This window comes from Tinamus guttatus, unplaced genomic scaffold, assembly GCF_059628265.1.
Source record: "Tinamus guttatus ecotype Peru unplaced genomic scaffold, ASM5962826v1 Tinamus_guttatus_pri_ptg000489l, whole genome shotgun sequence".
In the NCBI taxonomy this organism is placed as follows: domain Eukaryota; kingdom Metazoa; phylum Chordata; class Aves; order Tinamiformes; family Tinamidae; genus Tinamus; species Tinamus guttatus.
In genome coordinates, this window is record NW_028289023.1 from 261,840 (window position 1) to 288,788 (window position 26,949).

Genomic DNA, 26,949 nt, shown 5'->3' on the forward strand with positions numbered 1-26,949 from the left:
CACCTGTTGAGAAGCCGTGTGATGTTGTTAAGATGCAGTTTTAGAAAGCTCCAATTGTGGCTTTCCTTGAAGCTTATGTTGCTGCTCAGTGGTGCTCCCAAAGTTCATGCGGACAGTGGAGCAGCATGGGTATCATGCTGAGGAGCACCTAACTCTTCTAAGGCTAATGCACAAATTTCTATGCCTAAAAATATGTTGAACAAGGGGAATTGTGCAGCTACAAAGTTGTAAATAGGTGCATGAAAGAGAGATATGGGGCATGTGAAGGAAGCCATGAGTGCACGGTTGGGAGGGTGCAGCTGGTGCCTGTGTGACCACCCGCAGCAATGCAATTTGCAGGGAAGGTAGGTTAAAGCAAGGCCCACTGAATTTGCTGGGATTATGTCCTAAGAGATCACACCATAGTGACAGAATCACATGGCATCAAGAATTTAGAAGTTATGTCCCTCACAAACCAAAAAACAGTCCAAGTGTCAAATAATCTAAACTCTGATTTCCTAAAAACAATCCATGTTATTTAGAGTAGCACTAGACTATTATAACTTCTAGATGCTAATATATGTATATATATTCCTCTTCTTAAGAGGAACATTCAGTCTAGGACGTTTGTTATCCACAAGCACATGACGTTAGAGGTAGATGTGCCCTTTTAAAGGTTTCCATGCTTTGCATATTTGTGCCTTGTGGCTAAAGAAAATATTTTTGCTAGTTCTAGGAAGAAAGTAACAAGGCTCGGTTATTTCCTTGAAAAAAGCAATATTTTTCCAAACACAGATTTACTAGCCATTTGTCCTCCCCACCTTCGGAGCACATTCACAGAGCTCATCCTTCTTTCTGCTTCATCCGGTCACGGGTTATTAAGTAATGATTGGGGACCAGTAAGTGACACAGCCTGAAAGCACTTAATTGTCATTAAAAGCTCTGTTGTCAAAAGAACATCCGGCTGCTCGAGTAAGAGCATTTCAAGTTTGTGTCAAGGGGACCTTTTATCGCCTTCGTCAGTGCCACCAGCCCAAGTCTGTGCACACGAAAGAGCTGCTTCATCCCCGACCCACTCTGCAATAGAAATGCTTAATGTTTCCTGTTATTGCTAGTGCTTTTTAACTATTTTAGCAACATGAGAGGCTTGAAAGAAAGACATTGGAGCAGTTTCAATGTTATGTGTATTAGACTCACAGGGAACGCATTCTTGCTTAACCTTCGTGCTATATGTGAAACCAGGAACTATGAACAGGATAGATGCAGCAATACCTATTATGACTTAGTATTTTCAGATGTTTCAAGTGTAGGAGTAATGATATATATATATTTTCTTTTTTTTCTATCCAGGAACTGTGGGTGATTGGGGGGGAAAAGGAAAATGTATTTTTAAGTCAGCATTTGATCTCTTCAGTAGTTTTGTGTTTGTTTGTTTGTTTTTCATACTGTTTATGTTGCAGAAAAGCAGTTGTTTCCCTGGCAGTTTTCACAAAGACAATAACAGGTGCAATCAAAGACAATCTTAAATGTGGTTATTCCTATAGGATTCTAGCATTTATGTTAAGTTTAAGATAAGGCTAGTTTTTCATACTTCCTTCAAAAGGCCTTTCATCTGTAGTAATAATAATACTTAGCACTTTCCAGCTTCAAAGTGCCTGACAAATATTAATTCCACAACACACCAATGATACAGTGAGTATTTTGTTTGCCCAGGGCAATGAAGGAAGTAGCTGACAGCAATAGGATTAAAGTAAAAAGGAGAAGAGTGTGTATGGAGAGGAATATTTTAAGGAGAACTTTACGATCTTCTTTTATTTCATGCGTACTGCTCTTCTTCATTTGACTTTTTCAAAGCACACTTTTTGATATTGAAATACTGAGAGGCTTGTTTGTAGACTCTTTTTTACAACTCATTACACATATAAGTAATATTTAAAGTTCTTCTTTCCTGCCTTAGTATCAATTCTTAAACAACAAGACTTAGGTAAATGTTTCTGTTGAGGAGGAAAAGGTGGAATCTTAATTCCATGCACTGAAAACCATATAATATGTTCTTTAATATGTAAAGCAGGGTGTAAATTTACAAATTCAATTCAATTCTATTGTCAGAGTCCTTAATTTTCAGTTATTGGTTGTATCTACAGAGGGCAGCAAAGAGCTTCAGTTCAACACATCTGCAGCAGGTAAACTGCAATGTTTAGTTTGTTTCTGATAATAGCTTTAAAATAACAGTGAGAATTTAAAGCATCATGAAAATATTTTCAGAGCGTTCCTCGGTTTTCTGAGTCCATGTATAATGACTGTTTTGGGGGGTATACATTTAAGTTATGAGGCAGGGTGGTCAGAATTAACTACTTGACCAGAAGCAAAGGATGTTGCCAAATCAATACAGAGTCTAGTAATCACAGCTTAAACTCAGTTTATCAGTCTTGTTGCCTCCAGGTAATTTAGGATATTAAAAACAGGATTTTTATTAAACCTCTGGAAGCCTATTCATCGTCAAAAGCACTGCCCTCAAAGAGCAGGCTGGGTACATACCCCAGACAGACTTTAGCAGACATTGCACTGAAATTCACTGCTTGCATTACTCTCTGAAAGAAAATCTTGCTCCCTCATGCACGGCGATTGCAGCAGTCTGATATACTAGAAGAGGGGAGGGATTTATCACAGTGTGAAGGCAAGAAGATGGGTTATGGAATATCTGGAAGGCAGATCCATAAACTTTCCTACCTTAAAGCAAGATAGGAAAGGAAGCAGATCCTAGTCCACTCTTCAGCGGACTCAGTGCTTTCTGCCTCCTTTGAAGCAAAGCTGTAGGACATTACTGAACAGAAGGACATTACTATAATGTCCAGAGAGTTACAACCTCTGAAGTTCTTACTGCTTGTTACTCTTAGCTGTCCAAGTCCAAATTTTGGTCCCAGTGAAGTAACTGGGAATTTTGCCACTAATTTGACTAAGGACCTTGTTGGTTTAGCAGAAGTGTCCTTACTGGATTTCTTGTACCATGTTCTTGTGTGTTCAGCAACAGCACCCTTGCAATATATCATGTTCGCATTCAAGTCTTGTCGCAAGCTTGCATAGTTTATGATGTATAACTATCCTAAACAGTATATATCAGGCCTGAGCCAAACTGTAAAGTTATACCAGCTCTATTGTCCTCGTTATCTGTGGCCAAAGAAGGGCTTTATTGTTACTGACATGTATGTCATAGACCAGCCATAGTGCTGGGCTTCATCTCATGCATTGATCAAAATTGATTTTCATAACAACCCTCTTGAAATAGCAGTTTATATGATCCTCTTAGGGAGATAAATTGGAGAATTTTACTGGGAAGGATTTGAACAGATCTTATTAATGTGTATAAATATCTGATAAAGTAGATAGCCAGACTGCTCAGTGACACCTAGTCTCAGGACAAGAGGCAATGAGCACAAACTGAAACACAGGTAAGTCCATTTAATCATGAGAATTCATTTTTTAACTGTCAGGCTTGTCAAACCCTGGACCAAGTTGCCCAGAAAGGTTTTGTAGAGAATCAAAACCCAAGTATACATAGTCTGGAGCAACCTGCTGTAGCTGACCATGCTTTGAGGTAATTTCTAACCTCAATAACTCTGCAATTTCCTACCCAGTCCTCCTAAACATAACCTGCTTGAATGCAATCAATGGTTTATAAGGCCAGTAAACTTGCATTAAACGTTTATTGGAATATAAAAATCAAGACTTTAAGTAGACACTCATTTTAAGTTAATTGGATTGATTTCGGTAATAGTCTCAACAAATTAATAAGGTATTTAACATGAATACCTGTTTAAAAGATTATATGACTGCTGTCTGATTTGCCTAAATCAGATATTTCCTGATGTCCTAGGAAATATCCATTAATGTACCTATTGTGGTATTTTATAAATTTCATCTAAATATGTCATTTGATAATCTCCTTTCCATACAGTTTATTGATTTAAAATGTCATTTGAAAGTTTTGAGGATGGCTATAGAATGAATCATGGTAGAAACCTGTCAAAATGCAAAGAAAATAGGAAGAATTTTTCCTGCTTGTCAAACATCTTTGTTTTATAAATGTTGTAACATTTCCACTAAGAAGTAAAATACAGCTTTTATGGTACTGTGAGAATAGTGAGAGAATGGCTGAATAGTCTTAACTGGAAATTCTGAAAGTCACCACATGAAGTCCTTTCTTCACTAGTACCTCGGTGCTGTTGTGCAAGAGCCTTTCTCATTACAAAACAATACAAAAAATGAAAAATTCACTGAAGCTGGGCGACCGTGCAAGGAATGCCTTGCAGAGGTATGGAACAGTTGCAGAAAGGGCTGCAACTGCTGTTTGGCTCACATCAGAGAAAACTTTCAAGTCAGGTCTTCAGTAATCTCTTACTTATTCTTACAGTTGGGTCATTATTTACTAATAATCTCTAGCAAGCATTGTTTTCTTACTCTCAGCAGCAGCCTTTTGAGTAATTAAACTCTGTTTTCATGTTTTATATCCTCATTAGTCATCTTTTTTTTTTTAGACTAAAACAATTTAACATTACATTTTTGAAATAGCTGGAAATTTTTCAAGGAAAAAAAAAAGTGGGCGAGGGGGGGAATCATTCTCTTTCCTTCTCTGAACCTTCCTCTGAATTTGGAAGCTTTTCAAATGTCTGAGCTGCAAATCGGATCCTGGTCATGGAGGTGCACCTGTGTATTCAGCAAGCAGAAAAAGCTACTCTATTGCTAAGAAGTTCACAGAATCCCAGAATGGTTGAGGTTGGAAGGGACCTCTAGAGATCATCCAGTCCAACTCCCCTGCTCCAGCAGGGACACCCAGAGCACGGGGCACAGGGGGGCATCCACACGGGTTTGGAAGATCTCCAGAGAAGGAGACTCCACAGCCTCTCTGGGCAGCCTGTTCCAACAGTTAATGTGCTATATCAGATACTGGACATTCTGCATCACAGCGTTCCAATTCTGAGAATTTACCTACATCGAAAGGACTGAGTTACCTCATATATCTGTAGGATATAAGCATGTTCATGCAGCCTAGTAGGACGATTGTCCTTTCTACAACAACCTGATATTTTTTGACTTGTAGTCAGCTTGTGAACTGGTATAATCCATGGGTCCTGTAGTAGCTCTGTACAGAACTACTGTCTAGTCTTTTGTTCCTCATCACAGTTGATCTTCCTGCTCATGCTCATATGAAATAGCTTTTTTTCCCAGCATGTTTCCAATTTTTCAAGATTTAATTATGCTCTTCAGGGTACTGACAGTTCTTCACAGGTTGACGCCCTCTGAAATTTACTTTTTGTTCCATTACCCAGGTCCTCATTGCTTCTGATGATTGCTACTTTTTGGTAAGGTAGACGAGTAATGTTGAATGAAGAACATGGCACTCATTTTTAGTTCTCTATGTATGGAAATAGCACAGGGATGGAAACTATTTGTTGAATAGCTGTCCTTTCCTCTTTTTTCTGCATTTCTGCTTTTAGATACCTGGATAGTATCACCATGGGACTTTTGTAATAATACTTAAAATTGGATATAGAAGTTCCTAGGCTGAAAGATGGTGGGTGGATTGTACATACTCAGCACAGAGTTTTCACACCTTTTTGATACATATAGCCACAGAGCTGCCTCTACTGTTGTCGCTTGCTAGGACAGGAGAAGGCACAAAGAAATTGCCAGGAATGATGCTCTGCTCTGCCTTCTACAGCGTGTTGGCTCTGAGCAGGGAAGTTCAGTTCTGCCCGCTGCCCAGCAGCCACATGGGCTGGGTCTCCTTGGCTCCAGTTCTGACAGCTGAATGAGGAACACAGAGCAAGGAGAGAGAAAAGTAGGCAAAGGATTAAAAAAAATAATAATAAATTGGAAGAAGCCTTTATACACAAGCTGGGAAGCAAGATTCAGGCTATATGTTGTTATGTTGCTAATTTGAAAACAAGTCAGGAAATGTGTGGGTTAGGTTTGCCAATCTTAGTGGTTTTGTTTGTACTGAAAGTGGTTTTAAGTTATTCACAATTCCCTCTGTTTGTTTTAGTTTGTTTGAAAATAGCTACAATTTAATGAATTCAGAACACCTGAAATATGCTTAAAATAAAATGAAATCATTACAGATGAAATACTGTATTAGGAAAGCCAACCCAAAACCATCTACATGTTCATTTTTATCAGGCAGAAGAAGGAATTAAAGATATAGGGTCCTAGATTAAGCAATTCAGGCCTTTGAGAAAGGTAATTTTGTATGCTCCATGTTTTGAAGGTCACATTACTTTAAGAGTGACCTCTAGGTTCCCTTCAAAAAATTACTTTGACCCTTGGGATGAGCCGAAGGGAAGAGCATGGCCAAGCAGCAGCTAAGAAACCGCAGGGGAACAGACATTAATGAAATAAGCCTTGCTTCAATCTCAGATCAAAGTGTGCGTGTGTGTTTTAACTGCCTTGTTTAAGGCTATATAAAGTAGCACCAACTGTCCTTGTAGACTTTTAAGAGCCCTGTTCTGTAGGTGATGGATCTCAGCCAGGCAGCCAGGGTCTGGTGCAAATGAACGTAGTTGGCAAGTTCTCCAGAACGAATATGCCCTGAGGACACCATAAGGAAAGGTAGTCTCTGTTTCTTAGCTTTAATGCCTACAGATATGGAGATAACTGTGTTTCCTTGGCCTTCAAATATATCCGTTGTACCAGGGTTTTGCGAGCATTGCATTCAGGGTGGTTCTGCAGAGGTAGATGCTTCCTTTTGTAGTTCCTTTTCTCCCCTCTGGACAGGATTGCACAGAGGTCACAAGCCTACATTTTAAAACTGAACCTCAAAAGGCAGTCGCCAAAGCTTTTCCACTAACTAATATTGTGTAAATAGTGTCACGGAGCTGCTGGATTTATTTTTAATTATCAGAGCAGCCTGGGGAAGTGCTGTCAGGGTGCAGTGATAGCCTGTCCACTGCTCATCTGAGCATAACAGAGGCCTTGGCTTGGAGCGAGTTGCATAGAGGATGAAGTATTGTACGAGTTTATTCTGCCTTTCTAGGTCTGTCAAGCAGCAGAGATGCAATCTAGAGCTACAACAGAGTTTCGTTATACTCCCCATGGAGTAGTAACTCAACTTAAACATTTCTTGAATTAATCATAGTCTTTAATTTATCATCTCCTGCTTTTATTATTTTGGTAAGTTTTTGACTCATTAAGAACAAGTAGAACTGCTCTGTCAGAGGTTTTGATTTAGTTAGTCTGATCTTTTACTTGATACTCTCCTTGTATCAGCCTTCCTTTTCTTCTGTGAAATGTGTCTTTATTATATTTAAATGAGCCTTGTACTGACTACCATCCTAGGGATTTTTTCCTGTGCAGATTGTTCATATTTTGTTATTTTAGAGGTTTTTTTGGGTATGTTTTTATGCATATAGAAATACTCATCAGTATATGGAGTACATAATACTACACTTTTTACACTTAGAGTATAATGCCTTTTAAGAATAAGTTGAGTGGAAATACATAAGTTGCAAAAGCATATGTTTTATATATCTTGCATACAATATGTTTTGGCATTTTTTTTACCCTCTATTGCAGCTGTTTTGTTCTGTTTTATAAAATCTACTGTTCATTTCCCCTTGGTATTGCTTTTCAGAAATAGATGTGCGCTAAGATGCTGATTTTTTTTTCCATTGCAGAACCGAGGCAAAATGCTGCAATTATAAGATTAATTTACTCAAGTTCTTTGAAGGAAGTGATGATGCACCAGAGTAACTCTTGCTGAAACCGACTCATATTTGGGGAGAAGAGTTAAGAAAACCTCAATGATTTTCCAAACTAAAAGGTCACTAAATACTCAAATAGAGCAGTAAATCTGTAGCAGAACTCAGCATGTAAATATGGAGATATCAGGAGAGCCTAACTGTTCTCTAGCTCACTGAATTCAGAGAATATTTGAGCTGTATTTAGTGCTCGTGATTTATTTTTTTCAAAGCTCTGTCAGATAAAATCTTCTCATCCAAGCCTAAGCGTATACACTTCAGGTGTTTTGAAACCAAAAAAAAAAAGAAAAAAAAAAGAGTCAGGTAAGGAGAGAGGAAAGAAGGTCACAAAACTGCACTGCAGGTTGCCTCTTTCCTGTGTTTTGTAGTGGAGAGCAGTCATGCAAGGGCTTGTGACTAATCTTGTACTGAAAGTACTGTATGATGTCTAGGTGGCAGAACCATTCTGGGTGGACATGGAAAGGTTACAAAGACAGAGAGCAGATAGATATGAAGCATATTGTAACCATACCGTTTAGACCCATGCTGTTAATATAAATTTAGAAGGTCTTGAGGATTCTGGATGGGGACATAGCTAATAATGGTATTCACCCTTGTAGAGCACCAGGACTTTCTCATAGCACTAAGGAGATCCCTGTGCAGCTGTTAAAATATTAGGATTTAAAATGTTAATGTATTTAATTGCAGGAAGTTCAAAGAAGGTTAAAAATGTCATGTACATCTTATATTTTTCATTATTCATAGGCAGAACTATTCAACTCATCGTTATCGCAGTTTTAGTGAATGTCAGTTCTAATCCACTTGAGAGACAAGGCAGTCCTCATTTTATAAAGAAGCAGAATGGCAGAAAGGCTAAAATATTATTGTACGGGGTGGATGATGTGAGAAGAAGGATCTGTTATTAGAGGTTGGGTAAACAGATAATAAGAGTATGTTCCTAAAATGACAAGTGATCAAGTTAGTTTCTCCCTCATCTGAGAAGTCCTCATCTGAGAAATGGTTAGTGCTCATACATTTCTTGCAAGTAAGTAGCAAGACACATTAGCTAATCTACTTTCATGGCTAAGGGAAGATAGAGTGTGTTAGTTTAAACCATAGTTGAAAACTTCCATTCACAGTTGGCTATAAACATGCACAGTGGGTTGAGCTGACATGCAATAACTCGTTTAATCTTAGTAACTACACCGTGTGCTTTCAGCCCTGAGAGAGAAATAGCCTTGGCTGTCTCTCTGTTATATACTTGGAGCTGCAGAAATCTGTGGAATAGCCTGAAATGTAGCCCCTGCTTTCTGATTTCCAGTTGGGCTCACTAACCACCAAAGATCTTTCACAGTCCTCACAATCTGAAAAAATGGCTAAAAGCTTCAGTAAACATTTTAATTTTCAACATAAGCAATGGAAATACCATGATATATTTTTAATGAAGCCTCGAACTGAAAGATTTTGCAGGAAGCTCAGAGGAATGTAATGGAAATCAAAATGTGTTCTCTAATAAAATGGTCCTAAAGTGCATTTATTTTATCACTAAATTGCTCATCCTTTTACACTCATATACAATATGATTAAATTCTGTGTGCATGAATTACCTAAGTCTGCTGTATCAAGTAATGAGAGTGGAAATTTTACACAAATGAAAATATTTACTCTTGATATGAGATCAAATTAGGCCATATATATTGGAATTTATTTCTATGATCCAACAGTTTTCTGTGAAGACATTTGAACAGTCTTCCTGAAAAGATGTAGAGGATGGTTATAGATTTTGAAAAAAAGAAGGATTTTTAAGAGACATTTTTGCACAAGAAGTTAGAAATATAAACACAGTTTCATGGTAAAAGCATGTGTGTCCACTTTATTCTTTTTTTTTACTATTCTCCCTCATTTAGACTTGCTTCAGTCAGTACTTTAGTCAATGTGGTTTTAGTTTTCCATGGAATGGCCTTACCAAGAGCTCCAGCACAGGACCTTCCACCCCACTTCCACTGCTGGGGCTCAAAAAATGGTCACTTCTCCTGGTGCCGAAGTAGTCATGGTGCTCAGCACAACTCCACAGACATGTGTCACTGATGTGAGTCACTGATGAGGGTCTACTAAAACTATATACTTTAACTGGAGGAAAGGAAATGAGATGAAATGAGTCAGGATGGAAGCTGCTCTGCCACAGGAGCAGGAGGATGAGCTGAGTCTATCATCAAACCCAAAATTACATTAAAATAAGAAAGCGGCAAACATTTCAGCTGGGACTGGATCTTGTCCAATGTTCTGGCAGAGTCAAGGATGGACCTGAGGAGAATGTAGCTGAAATGTACAGAGGCATCACCCTTCCAGCCTTCCTCCTGACAGACCAGCCTGGTCAGCAGAGGAGTAACGCTGCCAGGGCTGGCTAAATTAAGGAAAGAGAGATGTCTGAAGTCATTAAATGAACAAAGAAAGGGCTTCTGATTTCTTCTGCTACTTGAGAAGACATTCTTTTCTCCTAGCTTGTTAATAGGAACCATTGTTTTCCTGTAAATGAACAACTTAGTACATACACTTTTGCACAAACACTAAACTTCTAATAATACTGATATTGTTTAAAACCTGAATAGATTGTCGGAGGCTTTACTAATAAAGACATATTAGTCTTTCGTGTCCTGGGATGCCTTTTAAAATGAATTTTTGCTTCCTACCCTCAGCTGTTGATGTGTGTTATTCCACATCTGTTGCCTTTTTTACCACAGTAAATTTTCAGTTTATTTATCAATTTTTAATGCACTTACAGAGAAAGCAGGATTGAAAGGCAAATACTGTAAAAACTATTGCCGTGTGTAACAAAAAGTAAAATATGTTGCATCCCTATTTCTTTTTTTGATTGTTTTCCACCGTTTTTCATGATGTAGTGTGTGGCATTTGTGGAAAAATATTCGTATGAATCATGATATTAATAGAAATGAATGCGATCAAAATACATAAATAGATTTATAAGAATATTCCAGATCTTTTACAAAGACTCAAGATTTCATGGCATTTAATCAGCTTTAGAAAGAAAAAGAAAAAAGTATAGAAAAAAAACAAACAGGCGCATTGTGAAGATGTCACATGGCCAGCTGATATTTCAGGTCTTTCAAAAGACAAAATTGAAGAGATTTTTTGGATCACTGAGATTCAATGTGTGATTCAGTGAAAGCTTTATCCTATAGCTTTTGAAAAGATCTCAACAAGAATGTTATCAGATTTGGGTGAGCTATATCTGAGTTTTTATCTTCATGGCTAAGTAGAAGTACCATGGGATTTCCTTCTGATTTCTATGAAGAGCAGGTTTCTTTTTCTGACATTCAGGAGAACTGAAATTTTATGTTAAAACTTAGAGGTTCCTGAAGGATCAGATAGTCAATTATTTAGTACAGATTGGTTTTCTGTTATTATTACTATTGTAAAAGGGTTTATGGCTCCCAATATGCATGAGAAGAAAAGTACACGAGGACAAAAAAGGCAGGTTATGCTTATCTCATGAAGGGGGGGATAGTAGTTGAAGTACGCAGCTAGACAGAACTCTCAGGATTTTTGAGTTCTCGGAGAAGAGATGAATCGGAAAAGGCTGCAGCCTTGATATTCTAGAGGTCTTTATCTACAGGAATTAAAGATGTACTCAGATAGGATAAGACAGTGTGTTGGGGAGGCAATCTTTTCTTTTTTGCTAACCACATTCACTGTGGAATAAGCTTGGGAAAGTTTTTTATGCTGAAACTGTTTTTTACAGAAGCAAAGGATCTGTCTCAAATCAAGGTGTCAATAGACAAGGTTACAGAAGAGTAGAGTAAGAGAGAACTTGCTTGCATGTATAAAAACTGTCAGAAGACAGGAAACAGGATAGGAATAATGTTTCTCATATTAGAATTTATTCATCAGTAGAGTTTTAGAAGAATTTGTGTTATTGAACTTAATCAGGAATCATCTGGAAAATGGAAATGGAAAATGATGACAAAATTTGCTGATGATATTACATTATTCTGTACAGAAAGCATAAGGGACAATACGAGAGCTGCAGAGGTTGTTCACAAGACTGAATAACTGAGAAATATAATGGCAGAGGATGTTCAGAGTGTTGAAACATATGAAGTGATGCAGATAAGAGAAAAATACTGCTTACTTTTGGATTGGCAGTGAGCACTGGGATAATATAATTCTAGATTCTGTGCCGTAGAAATATAAAAGCATCCTTGATGTTTTGCAAAATAATTTGAGATCTGAAGTTGCCAGCTGTTGGTTTTTCCTAAAAATAGTTTTAATATGAGCATAGTATGTATATTTCCTTTCAGTGGTTTTGTAAAGGCGCAACCTTATGTTGCAACGTATGATGCAAAATAGCTTAATAATTTACTCTTGGAAACCACAACTATTAAAAGAGATGAATGGAGAGTATATGTTCTATATGGGCAGCTTTCCTTTTGTTGCTTTGGGCAACCATATAGTTAAGAGATAATGTTCTGGAGACTGAGTCTATGAAGCAATAAATAGCTTTTATAGTTGATTAAATGCTGAAGTGCAGCTGGAGCTACAAAAGCCATTTCAAGCAGTAAGTATGTTATTACCATTATGGAGTGATAAAAGGAAGGAAAACATCATGGGAATATGAAACTTTAACATTTGGAGGCAGGGGGAGGACAGAAAGGATAATATTTCCAAGAAAGATATTTGCAGGGTAGATGTGAACCAATACTATTAGTCTATAACCTTCACATTTGGAAACGAATCAGTATCTATACTAATGTAACTTAACACTCTTAACAGAATGTGTAAAATTTGAAACCATGGATGTCATAAGACTTAAATTCTGAGCTGGTTTAGATCTGAATTCTGAAGCTCATTTCTAGTGAATGTTGAGAAGGAAGGCTAGTTGGTTTTGCAGCAATAGTAGTTTTTAACAACATTCTTAAATCAATGCTGGTTCCAAATTCCATCTGTCTTGGAAGCTGATGGTTTGTTTTTATAAAGCTTGGCCACCTAAGATAACTCCTTGCTTCTTGCAACTGACTTGTATCTCTTCAGGAGTTTTGGAAGGAAAGCAACTGTGGAAAGAACATGGAGTGAGTAAAAGATGAAAGACTCTCTGACTTTGCCTCCAGTTAAACAGACATAAGACCTTCAGCAACTGCATGTATCCATTCCCATCTCAAACCTGAAGTGGAAGTGAGGTGAAGGCTCCTTTTCCAAGAGCCGAATGATACCAAAATCATTCAGGTTGGGACTGAAGTACATAAAGGCTTCTTATGTTGATGCTACAAATACTGGTGGTTCCTGGGTGAGCTGGAATGAATGGGTGAAAGAATAGAATAAATAGGTCAGTAGTGACTGGGTGGTCATTCCTCCTACTTAGTATTGACTTCCAGAGAGGAATCACAATGGATTATGCCAACAATTGAATGTCATGAAGCGGAATGCTTTACCTTAATATACCTGACTAAAGTGATTCCTTTTCTTATCCTCACTGACTCAATGAAAGATATAAGAAAAGTTGTTTGAAACAAACCAGATTTGTAATTTGTGTTGAAAATAAAGTGTTCAAAGTGTATGCAATAGAACTTTCTAAGTAGTTACCTGTAAACTGGGAATTCCATATCCTCACTTTTGAACCTCCTCTTCAGGATTATGCATGCAAATACATCAGCATCTAGGCATGTGAACTGACACAACATAGACCAAAAGGACAGACTTACTCACAGTATTGAAGCCAGTGAGCACTACTAAGATGTACTGTATAATAATTTTGATACAAAGAACGTCAAACAAGTTAATTGTCCTTCCACAACACAAACTCAAGAATTTCCTCACTCAAAGGATCTTAGCTACAGATCTTTAGCACTCACAGCTGTCCATATTTGTAGTTTTTGAGTCTCTCAGCCTCATATTTGGCTATGCTGTAAGTAAATCATGGTTCCAACCTCTTGAATATGTTTTTCTTATACCGAGACAGAGCATTCCCTTTTCATGTTCAATATCTGGGTTATTAAACATTCTGGATAACAAAATATCAATATATATATCAAAAGAATGTCAAAATATAAGTACTACAGCATGCCTGTACTACCTTAAAGGATTAGGGACACTTAAATGTTTCCTTGATTATATGGATCTTGGTTGCTGCCCTAAGACTCAATTAGGAATTAAAATTGTCTCTTGCCACCTTAAAAACCACAACTGCTAACAGCGTTTGGAACAATTCCAAGCAGATTGTACTTTTAATGATGTCTGTCTCTATCCAAATTAATTGTTACCTTTTGTGCACCACTCAAGTCCCTAAACCGTAGATGAGCTTGACTAAATTAGATGTTTCATTTGAAAATTAGCTCCAATAACAAATATCTCTTGTGGTGGTCTCTGAATGTCTTCATACTTTAAGATGACATCTGTGTGGAGAACACCCTCCTGATTGCTACTGGCTCAAAGTCATGAAAGCTGGGAGTGCCTAAGGTGGACTGTGTTCTCTGATCCTTGTCATGATCTTGTTGGGTAACTAATTTACCCTTCAAAAAGTAAAAAGTCCCCAGCTTGATGTCATATGCATGAGAGATGGAGCCATAAATCTTCTACCAACAATATCTCAGTAACACCATGATTTGCTTGAATATTACTAAAACCCTGTCACATTGATTTATCCCAAATCTCCTTAAAAGCAGGAAATCATCCAATTAATGGCAAGCACACTTCTTTTGTCCCAGGCCATCTCAGCCATTGGCATAATTTCATGAAGAAAAGTACTTGGATGAACACTGAAGTACTAGAAGGTTAAAACTGTAGATATGAACTGGAGGATTGATTTTAAGTCACAAGTAGCTAGCTATGTCCTGATCTCATACTTCCTAATTAGGACTGAACTTCTGGCAACTACTGTCCAGCATATGTCCCCCTGAATTCAAGACTTAAAGAGGAGTCAGTAAGCAACAGAGCTGCTTATTCATGGCTTGTTCATTGCCTTAGCTCGTTGCCTGAGACACTTGGAGTTCTCCAGGTTGACAGTTTCTGAATGCTTCACACACTTAGATTAACAATGTGCCTCTTTTTCACTTATTTTAAGATGTATGAAAAATAATTAAGTCATGAGGGCCCAGTATGTTCCCACTTAGTCAACAAAAGTTTTGTCAGTGACATAAATGGAAGTAGACCAGAGTCCAATACAAAAACACCATGTCATTAGAAAAGCAAATAGAAAAAGCTCAGTTTAATCAGGCTTGCCTTGGGTATTATTGTGTTTAGATCAGAATGTCTGGAAGCAAATATTTCCTGTTGGTACTATAGCTTTAGCTTTAACTGTTTAATGAACTTGAAATATATTCATTTTAGAAAACATCAGAAAACAGCTATTTTCATTTGGCCTTGGATATCTGTAATGCTTTCCATGTGGATAGGAACACAGTTGTTCATGACAGGTACCTGTCTGTAATCTGATCCAGATGACCTAAAGTTCCCAAGGAGTGAAATGCCGTCTTTACTCTGAACAGTTTGCTACATGTCTTTTTCGCAGCCTTTTGTCTAAATTTCTGCCTTGTTTCCTTAAACAATTTTGAGTGTCTCTAGGGGAAGTAAAATGTCCTCTTACTATATTACCTTTTAAATATAAATGTCATTATTTATCCAAGCCCACGTTATCTATTTTGCTTTCATTTAAGGCACTGAAGAAAAATTGTTGTTATTTGTTCCAATAGCTCTTAAACAGGTGAGAGTTCTTAATTTGAAACTTTAACTGCCTGAGTTAATTATAGAACTATAGATACATTCAGGTAAGAAGAACTCTCCCGAGGCCCTCTGCTCAAAGTAGAATCAACACTGAATTCAGAGCAGGTTGCACAGCAGTTGTTTGTCCAAATAGGTTTTGGAAACCTTTTGGAAAGAATGGAAGTTTCACAGCCTCCCTCAGCAGCTTGTTCCCTTGCTTAATTATCCTCTGATTTTTTTTTCCTTATATCCAGTAGGATCTCTCCAACTTCAATTTGTGGTATCTGTCCTTCTTCTATTGAGCTCTTTGGTTTACTCTTTGGTAAAGAGCCTGAATCTGTCTTCTTGGTGACCCATTTTTAAATATTGGCAGGGTGCTACGGTTACCTTGAAGCCTCAATATCTGCCACCTAAAAATCTCAGGTCCCATTGCCTCTTGTCAGCATCTGCATATAGAACCTGCAGCACCTGGAGGTATAAAGTCCATTATATATTTTGCTATGTTTTTCCTGAGGTCATATCAATTCCGATTCTACTCATTACAAATCTGAATGCCTTTTCAAAGTGGTAACTTAACAAATAGTTTATAACTATTAAATATTAGTCATAGGCAATGTATATTTTACATTTCATGAAACTGTAATTACATTTTCTGTCAACAGAGTCCAGTATGATGGTGTGCTTATCTCAAAAAGATGCTTACGCATACCTTTATTTTTCATGTGCTTTAATTCTTAAACATCAAATCATATCTCTAGGGAGCTGTTATGTTATTTCAGGCTTCTCTCACATAGACATATTAATGTAGGGCATATACAACTGCATGCTTTATGGAGCAGGACAAGAATGTAGAACATCTACCTCTGATACATACACCAGGGATCTTTTCTTATTTCAGTTACATGTTGTGCCAAGACAGTTTTGGTGGCAACACATCTGCTCAGATGCAAGGGTAGCCCATGAAAGAAATTTTGCTTCTATTAATAGATAATTCTATATTTCATCCAAATGAGGCACAAAAAGTCTGCATTTATTACTACATTATTTACCAAAATCTCCAGAGAAATCCCTGTATATTTTCTTTTTCAAATAAATTAAAGTGTCGAGTCAGTGCTTTGATGTGCATGAGCAAGATGGGAGCAAGAGAGCTCAGTGATATCTCAGCAGCTTCCTCTACCATCTGCATATTTTTTTATGATCTGATGACACAATCAAGCTTACTCTGTCAGGATCTGTAGATATTAAATTATATCCCTTTTTTTCTAAGTTCCCAACATATAGGTGGGCATTCATAGATGCTATATGACTTTGGTAACCTACCCACAAGATTTTTCATGTTTCGTTAGCAAAAGTATAAAGACTGCCCCTTTTACCTGTTTTATTCTTTCACAACCCTCAAAGAAGGATATTCTCTATCCTTTCCAAAAAATGATGATGTGAGACACTACTCTTCTAACCTGCGTTCCACTAGAGTTATTATGACTTGCACAACTTAAAAACTAAAAAATTACATTTTTTACTCTTTCTGAACATCTACCTTTTTAAAAAACACGAATGATCAAGGAGGATTTCATAAGCCACTGTCTTTGAAATAATGGGATCATCCAATTTCTCATTCATGGAACTGAATGCACAGCAGCTGTGTCACTCTGTATTCCTTATGCAGAGCCCTGCTGATTTTACCTGGTCTTTTGTTCTTTCCATCTCTTCTGGGAATTTTGATTCAGACTCGTATTGGCACAGTGTTTTCTGTCCCAGAGCGATAGTGGATTTGCATTAATTACAACAGAACTATAAACTCAGCTTAGTCATGCTTGTATGTAGGAAACCTATGGATGCATCTTGGAGAGGCCAGCTGTTGTGAGAGGTAGAGGAAGACTGCCTGAGACTTTTTGCTCCAAACTACCTCTGCTCCTTTTAGGGTCAAATCTGGTTCTTTTCAGTTTGAACCTAACACCAGCTCACTGCCAGGGTTTGCAACCTGAATATATGATAGCTTTAGCATTGGTTCATGCAGGTGCTGACTCATGCTCACTGATTTAGACATAGTCTAGGTTACTTTGGGCAGATAGTATATCTATCTCTTTATCCATCTCTAATAACGCAAATGTTGAATATGTCTTGCTTACAAAATAATTCAGAATTAGGGCATATATGGTAAAATTTAGTCATACTTGACTTTACATTCCCCTTAAATAAGCTTTAGTTTAAGATTTAATTTTCATATGTAATATTTACATATTTTGTTTACCCTGTATATCTTATTTTTTGCATATTCTGTGTTTACCTTGTATATTTTAAAATATACCTATATACCTATATATTTTATGCTTGGGCAGTCTGATTGATCTTTGTTCACATAATTCTCAAAAAAGGTCCATCACCACGTTGTTAAATCAAATGAAGATTTTTTTGCATATAACATTGGACTATGTATGTTTATGTCTGTAAATCAAGTATGTACAAAATAAATGGTCTGAGACCATCCCTTGCCATTCCCAAGCAAACCAAAATCAATTATTCTTTATTTGAATTTTTCTTTCTCTTGCGTTGACTGTGAATGAACTGAGATGAACAGCAAATGCTGTTAAGTTTAATAATAGAAGTTATATCGAACATCTAACTGAAGTGCCGAAAGCTCAGTTTGTTAATCAGATTGGGAGTATTATATTTGACATAGTAAATGTGTGCAGTAGCAAAAGACCATTAACTTTAAGTGCTATTTGAAATAGAAGTGTACTATTTCTATTTGTGTATGAGTTTTTAGAATCAAATTTATACCAGGAGCAAAAAAAATCTAAACTATAAAGAATGTGCTTCTGTATTTAAAGGGTAGGAAGAATTCATAAGCTATTGAAACCAGACTATTAATTTGAGAGAGTTCCATTATGTAAAAAAGAGGGGAAAAAAGAAAATGTGGTGAAGCATTACTGATTCTGTTGTGCATTAAAATAAAATCATAGTGATAGAAACCTGTTCCAACAGTGGCTCAGGGCAGATTGAAAGTTATTCTAAAAACAAGCATGTGCTTTTTTTTTTTTTAATGCAGGTTTTCAGTGGTAGAGTACAAAAATGGTGCTATGGTAAGATTTTTAATTTCAATTAGAAAAAGATAGCATGGGTTTTTGAGGGCATGCGGCCTCTCAGCATTCAACAGTTTTTCCCTCAAGCAGGAGTTACAGCAGTTTGCTTAAAAGAGCTGTAAGAAAAGGAGAAGAAGTTGTGACTGGCCAGCAAGTAGAGCTTCAATATAAATATTGCCTGATCTTACCTGTTTGTAATAATAAAGTTATCCTACAGTACCCTATGCAGTAAATGGGAATGGCACGGTGCTCTGCAGCATGGCAATTATTTTAGCAGGGCTTGCCCATATTTACCTGTCCCTAATGTACCCTCTGGATTTTAACATTAAAGTCTTCCTCAGATCTATCAAACTTGCCTAATAAATTGGGGGTTGACATGTGGGGGAAGGATTGGATTGTTTTCTACCTAGACGTGCTTTCTATCACATTGCTCTTAATAGGATATTGGGTCTGGACCAAATGTACATAAATAAAAGCTTTTTTGGAGGCCTTATCAGTGGAGGCTCCTTGTTTTGAACTCATACAAAGCACTTAAGTGGGGTGATTCATGCTAGAAAATGACCTGAGCAGGACTGAACAACTGTTGTAAACTCAAAATCTTCTGCTGCCAGCACTTAAATAATTACTTAGTCTGCAAAATCTTGCTGGGGAAATGCCGGGGGTTTTGCAGCCAGTGGGAAGGAACCCCAGAAAGCACCAAGTACTGCCCTCATCCTCAGGTACCACTTTGGTTCCACAAGTGAACAGTAGCTAAAGGAATGTTCTTCTGCTTTTGGAGGGCAAAAATCTTTCCTTCATAAAACCTAAATTGCTTTCAGAAGAAAAGCTAAGATTTTTATTTTGGTTCTATCAGAAATAGACAAAAACATTGTTGAAATATGTTAAATTAACTCCTTTAAAAGCTCTCGAGATTAATTTGATTGTCGAAGCTAGCAGAACATCTTCATTCTGAGTTTCTCTTCAGACTGCTGTGGCTTAAGAGTTGTTTGTACTTTTTTTAAGTGTAAAGATTGCCCTAAGTGATTTGGAGCTACAGAAATAAACTGCTACATATTTATTGCTATAAAGATAATCTTACAAACATGAATTGATGCAGCTCTGACTTCCTGAGGGCTCAGCACTTCTACTGTAGAAAACTTTCCCAATCAACAAAAGAGGGAAACTGCCAATGCTCTGGTAAGATTTGTTATTGCTACCTGGAAGCCTGAAGGGCAAAGAGGATGTGATCTGTGAACATAAATACTCAAATATTCATGGGAGAAAAGAAATAATATGGATAGCTGGCAGTTAGTAGATGCTTATATGTGTTAATAGTGTGTTAATTGTGCAAGTTTGTCTGAGATTTTATTCAAGAACAGTTTCTATAGGCTTTCAGTTGATGTAATAGTTAGAATTTCTCATTTGTTATGTTAGCTATGCTCTAAAATTGATATAATTTAACTTTATAAAATGGGTTATTTGACTTAAGAAGAGATTTTTGCTAAGAATCTGCAACTCTAGTTAAAATTTTATTTTGTTTCTACATCCTTAGAAATTCTTTGTAAATGCAAAAACAATGAAATAAAAGGTTAGTCATGCCATAAAAGTAATTCCTGCCTTCCCATTGATGTGTCACCTGGAAACCAGCTTTAGTAAGACAACTCTTGTATGTAGTATTTTCTTATTTGTTATTGAAACAGTAATGGCAGTAAAAAGTTAAAAGGTTTTAAAATATGCTGAATATTAGTAATTTTAAACACTACGGGTGCTGAATGAACAAATTCAAAGGCTGAATGCAAATCAAAATGTCTACAAGATTAATGGCTAAAGAATGGCAACTCAATGTAGTAGTCAAGATTAATAATACCTTCCACCTTACCTTTTTGGAGGCTGTAATATTGGGAATGAGAAGGCAAAGGCACAGATTATGAACTTGATCAGAGTAAGATTTGGGGAAAAATGATTAAAACAGTAATCTTCTGTTAGAAAACAGATCTATTTCACAAATTTCATTTTTAAGTAGAAAAATATAGTGGCACTAGTCTAGACTAAAACTCCTTAATGTTTTTTGTAGAATGAATACATTACAATTGAATGAGAAAATCAATGCATTGTTGATCTGCTAGACAATGATTTATGCACATCGAAATTATTCTTGATGGATTAATTTTCAAGATAAAGGTGCCACTGTTTGGAATAGTACATGACATAATTTTGCTATGCTTTCAAATGATTGAAATCACTGCCTTTGGAAAAATATTTCCTGTGAATACAAAGGTACAGCATGTTCTTTCTATTCTTTTGGAGATAACCTTTGCTTTCTGTAACAGTTTTTTTCTGTGATAGAATTCAGTCAGATTGTATCATGGCAGACAGATCTGTTACAGATGAGTGACAAGACCAAAGGATATTTAAAAGGGAGCTGTTTTTTTTACAGGCAATCTAAATTCTTTTTTGAGGAATACAAGGTGCACATCTTTTAAACTTGTATTTAAATGTTACTGTCTAGTCACTGTATCTGTTAAATCTGAAAAAAAAAAACACCTCTCTACTATGTTAAGAATGTGTTTTACTGCCATAGAAGTGAACAGTGAGAGACCACTAAATTTTACTGGGTTTCGGATCACGTGGATGGTGAGAAAGGATATTCGGCAATTGATAGTGTGTTGCTTCTTAGTCATTTCACTTTACATTCAGGAATCAGAAAAGATGAATCACTTAAAACCCAGTCTTAATCAGAAGTTGTATTGCAGTGTGGTTATTAGTTCAACAGAAGTACACATCATAATTTCATCTCTCCCTTTAAGGCTTACAAGCTGTTCCAGTACCAAATTAATTATAGAAGGGAATAAGGCCGGGTTTTCTTTTCCTAGGTCTGTAATCCACTCTAATCCATTTTAAAGATTCTAATGATAATGGTGATGTGTATGTACTGAGCAAAAGGCCTTTGGATCTGTCATGTTTCCTGTTGCTCAAAGGTGTCTCATTATCTAATAAAATCAGGAAAATAACATTAACTATTCATATTTCTTATTCTATAAAATAATGTTTTGGTTCTGACACATTCGGATATTACTTTCCCATACCTCTGTATGTGTTGTATACACATTTTGTGCTGTGTAAAATGTGTTGAAAGAACAGTTCAGTGCAGTGTCAGAAAATCTTACAGCTGGCTTGAAATTGAAGTAAAAGAAGCATGAATATCAGAAGATTAACTCTACTGAGATTATAGCTCTTCTATAAATATACAGCTTCAGCAAAAAATCTGATACCAACCAGTCATGGTCAAAATAGTAAAAAGCTAGCATGAAAAGTAATATACAGGACATGTACCTACTGCCTGTTTTTAAGACTGAACTACCCAATTTATGGAGATGCAGAGAATATTCACAGTAATGTAACATTATTCAAGCTAATCAAATTCCTCAATGGTGCTGCTTTCTTAAGAACATTGAACCACATTCTTCTCCATGGAACAGATATAACCCCCACATTTTATAAAATTGAAGAAGTCGTACATTACAGTCAAGAATGAAACTCAAAGCCTATTTCCATTCCTGTTAATAACAGGGGTTTAAGCAGATCCCAGGTGGCACGAGCAGCTGCTGGTGACCTGGCAGTGGGGAACTCCCGCTGATGACAGAAGATTCGTGTTGCCCAAGGCCTCCGTGTCACCCCTGCAGATGGGCAGGGGCTTCCCACAGAGCATCTCCGTGCGCTCCCTCTTCCCTCAGCATGGGTTTTGCCTGTGATGACTTTGCTCTCACATGCTTTCCGGGAGCCAAGGCTTTGCCAGGGCCTCTTCTAGCAGTGTGCTCCAAACTTCAGGTGTCCTGACTCTGTGCTTAAAAAGTCTCTTTAGTTTAGGTATGCTTTTTATAAATTAAATACTTTTTTATAGCCCTCAGTAGATTTTGCAAGTCAGTCATTAAAAGCTTCTAAAGTAAAATGTTTGCAGTCAACTTTAAGAGCAGTTCATGCAATTCCCTGTGAGAATTTCTGTTGAATTTCCACTTTGGTTTAGTATGTAGTAGTTAGTAGGGATGATCCCATGATGTCAGGCTGTTTTTCAATGACCAAAGCTATGCATATTTATCTAAAGGTCTCTAATACTTTCTGTGAATATCCCGGTCATCTCCAAGTTCTTCCTACTGAACAGGCCTTAATGAAGTTAATGAACAACACTTGGAGCAAATAGGTAAGGAGCTTACAAATATGTAAGAAAGAAATATGTAGAGGTCAGTGGGTTTTCAATGTGAGAATGGCAAGCTCAATTTTCCCATAGCTGTGGAGAAGGTGTGGGATTTTATGACTTTGGCTCCATTCCAGCAAAGTACTTACAGCCCAAGCATAGTCCCATTAGGTAAATCTATCTATAGAGGTAGAGATATTCCCTCTTTAATAAATGTGTGTAACTCATAAGCATTAATGGAATTTATGAGTTATCAGTAAGAAGAAAAGACAGTGATTAGTTTAAACAGCAATCCTTTTTTGTAGCAATAAAATCTGACCTTTGCCCTCCAAGAAAAATAAAATCCATGGCAAGACTGGCCACCAGATACGCTGGCTGACAATCATATTGTTTTGGCACACAGCAAAGAACACAATTCAAGATTCAAGCTCCAGCTTTTGACATATAGTCTATATAAAAAGCAGGACAGAACTGCAAATTGGAGTGATAATCGATTGAAATGAACCAAAACATTTGGAGCTGCAGCCACAAACATGTTGGCTTTCCAAGGCCAGAAAGCCAGTGATTCATGAAAATTTTAAGTTTTCATGTAATTTGTTACAAGATCCTACAATTACTGGTTAAAGTTCAGAAGATTAATGGCTAGAGGCACAAATAAGCTTGAGAGTCAAGGTATTATTTGTGATAAAGAAAAAAGGGGCAAAGACCATGAAGGCTTAGCAAATATCTTTTTTTTTTTTTTTTTCTTGATTACATTAGAAATTAAGTCAGAAGCAGCAAAATATTAATTGTCTGTGCTTTGGGTTAAGGCACATTGTTCAGGTTTGGCCTAATAGTTCCTATGGCAGAACTGGTTTTAGTTGCTGAAACCTTAGTTTTGTTTTCAGACTTCAACCCTCTGGGAGCTCAGAGTCCCTGGGGAGATGGTGGCTGGGGTTTGGGAGACTGCAGCAAAGGCAGGATATGTGGCAGAGACACGATGGCAATTGTGGAAGAAATTATGCTAGAAAGGATGAAAGGAAAAAATCAGCAGAGGCAGAAGAGAAGAGCAGGAGCCAGAACAGAGCAAGTGCTGAAGAAGTGAATTTGGAGTAAGGTTGCAAGTCTCAGAAATCTGGGAGAAAGGATGCAGCGGGCAAAGAAAAGCCAGGGATAATATGGCAAAATTGCACAGCGCTGATAGGGCTGGCTCTCTGCAGCCGTTACACCTCATTTCTGAGTTCTCAGCACCATGATGCTACTCAGTTTCAGCAAACCTGAATTTTTCTGTTCAAAAGCAGAAGAATGAATTTGCCAGCTCTGGAGACAGAGGCTTGTCCCTGCTGCTATGTGAGGAAGAGGGAAAACACCAGCTACTGTCCCCATCCTCCTCCTGCACTCAGCGCTGGTGTGGGTGGCCGTCACCACAGCCAACTCATTTCCTCTAGACTCAGGGCTTTAAGGCGAGTTGACCGCGCACACACCCCTTGCTAGGACAGTCAAATGTAGACAATTGATTACTTTTTTGTTACTTTCTCTTTTCTTCTTCAGTGCCACACAAAAATGCTGTATTTTCAACAAAATTCTTATCTCAGTCATATCTTGCACCGGATAAGCAGTAATCACTGGCTCAGTAACTAGTCTGTATTTCTTTTTAACATCATCCACATGGCAAGTCTGCGATCATTGCCTGACTCAGTCAGGGGCTTAGAGATGTAAAGCTTCTTATGTTAGGCCAGCATTTGCTACTCATGTTGCATGGTTGAAGATCAAGCATCCATATTGCTGAATTTTTCTTTAAAAAATCTTACTATTTAATTCTCAAGAAAGAGAGTATTCACAAGACATCTGTCCTCAAATATGTGCTGAGAATTCTTACCTGAATAAACTACCTAGAGCCACACAAAGGTGTGCAATGGGCAGGACATGAAATTTCTTCTCTCCTAAACCTTCTTGCAAGCTTTTTTCTTGTTCCTTAATCACAAGATCAGACATCCATTTCTTCTACTATTTACCCAATTTCAGCAATATGTCAGAAGGGAAAACAAGAATGTTTCATTTCCTGTTTTGTTTTAATCACAGTTCAAAAGTTTTTATAACAGCTGGTAGTAAGGAGAGAAGCATTTTCTATCATAGTTGCTTAAAATAAACTCCCCAGCACCATAATAAAAGTGATAGCATTACAATTAATTGCATGTTACACTGTAACTATGTGATAGGTTTCTACTAGCTTTTTATTTTGCTGCAGGATTATAATCAAATATGCTTTTAATGCACATTATCAAATAAAACCATCTTGAAAATTCTTCAGGACATGAATAAAATCCCTAGTCAAGTAGTGGTTGGGGCTGTGGAGGAATTGCTGTAGAAAGGTAGCATCAAAAGCTTGCATTTTTTCACTGCACGTAGAGGCTTTGCACTGAGAACAGAACTGCCTGGTACTACAAGACTCATTGGTGTGTGAGGCGTGTGCTTGGCCAGAGGCCACCCAGGTCCAGCCTTTGGCTTGTTCCCAAACCATCCTAGCAGTGCCAGCACTGGTATTGCCCGATCCCATTCTCATGTGTTGCCTCCTGCTCTTGCAAGTTGTAAGAACAGGATGCACAGAAGCTGTGCTCATCTTTCTAAGCCTTACACTGAAGCCTTACACTATGAAGAGATAGTGGTTGAGAAGATCTGAGAATGTCTCCTGGAAATAATCCATCATCAAACAGGGGAAACACTTCCCCATCTGCAGAACGAAATAGCTCCTTCTGCTTCCCCCACCTTAGGAAATGTGGTGGAAGAATTTAATTGTAAATCAGAAAATCCTGCTCTTGAAAGCCAAACCACAGTTAGGGATTCTGAAATGGATCCTTCAACATTGACGCTACAGGACCTCTTGGTGTAGAACCTGCACAGAAGGAAAGTAAGTTTTGTACATCCTTGAGTGTTAGACTTAGGACATAGAATCTAGTAAATAGCCAGGACTGCAGTATCTGATTGAATTCAGCTACTCCTCATTCTAACTCTCTGCAGTTGTCTCACGAAAGACGCTTCAGTAACTGCTGGCAAGTATTGACTTTGGAAACACTAATCTCACTGCTGTCTTATTGTGAGTACCAGTGAGTTGTTATTATAGCATGTCAATGATTATAGTTACTGCCCTTTCCATTTCTGCCTTTAGGTTAAGAGACAGTTTCCCATACTCTGTAATTACCAACCAAACACCAAAGAATTAACATTGTCCATCTGACAGATTCTGTGATACTGCATAATTGCACCCACTGAAGCAATAACCGTTCATGGATGCACCACTTCTTGCAGGAGGCTTGTTTTATACTTCCATGCAGACAGCATTCAAACACATTTAAGAGAACAAGAACTTCAAGACAGACTGTATGGGCTGCTATAAGTAAAGCTAAGATATTGTAGCTTACACGCTGACTTTTCCAGAGCTTTAATTCCAGACAGCAAATGGCACTTACTGATGCTATCAATTTAGGATTACGGAAGATGTTTAGATAAACACAAAGTAATCTCTTGCATAAATACAAGTTCAGGAGAGAAAAAAAAAAATCAAGTCAGCTCATGGAAGGTAACATTGCCTACAGGAAATTAATGAAAAATGGAGGAGTAGAAAGGATCTTACCAAATATCTGTTCATAATGTATAGCCAGTTGAGTTTAGCACCATGAGGAGTGACCAGTATAAACCAGGCCTTCTCAATATTGAGGGCTTGAGGCCAGCTCTAGTCTGCTGATTATCAGTAAATGTTGAAAGTGCCGTCAATCAGCAAAAATTGCTCCCTGTTCTCCTGCACCAGAGCAGTGATAATATGCCCTTTGACTGCCTGGCAGTGTTAGCAGGGAATGAAAGCAGGTTTCTGGTTGAGAAAGGCCTGTGCAAATAAGAAAGCACTACGTGTGGCTTGGAAGGGTTTGCTGGTCAAGCTGCAGCCTCTGCTTCCTGCGTGCAAGTGGTGAGCTGTGAGGGAACTGAGAACTATGGCCAGGGAGCCAGAAAATAAAGGCTACTTCTTTTCCCTGCCTTTCCTTAGTGCTGGGCACTTCAGCTGAGTCTTCCTCTCTGTCCATATAATGCGAAAAGTGAGGCAGTGGATATCAGGTAGAGACAAGCAATTTTTAATTTCATATCTCAAGTATATGGAAACCATATATTGCTTTTGAGAAGCAAAGGAGAGCGAGGCTTGAAGAAAATCAGATCCAGCATCAAGATGTTCCCAAGAATTATTTAGGAAACCTGAATGTACAAGTATAATTATTTTGCTTGGGAAAACTGCTTCATAGGC

The 26,949-nt window shown here is 37.5% G+C and overlaps 1 protein-coding gene across 9 annotated transcripts in view; it reads left to right on the top strand.

Annotated features, from left to right (window-relative positions):
* Positions 1–26,949, top strand: part of MAGI2 (membrane associated guanylate kinase, WW and PDZ domain containing 2) — a 677,723-nt gene that overhangs the window by 138,832 nt on the left and 511,942 nt on the right. The gene's annotated exons all lie outside the window — the stretch shown is intronic.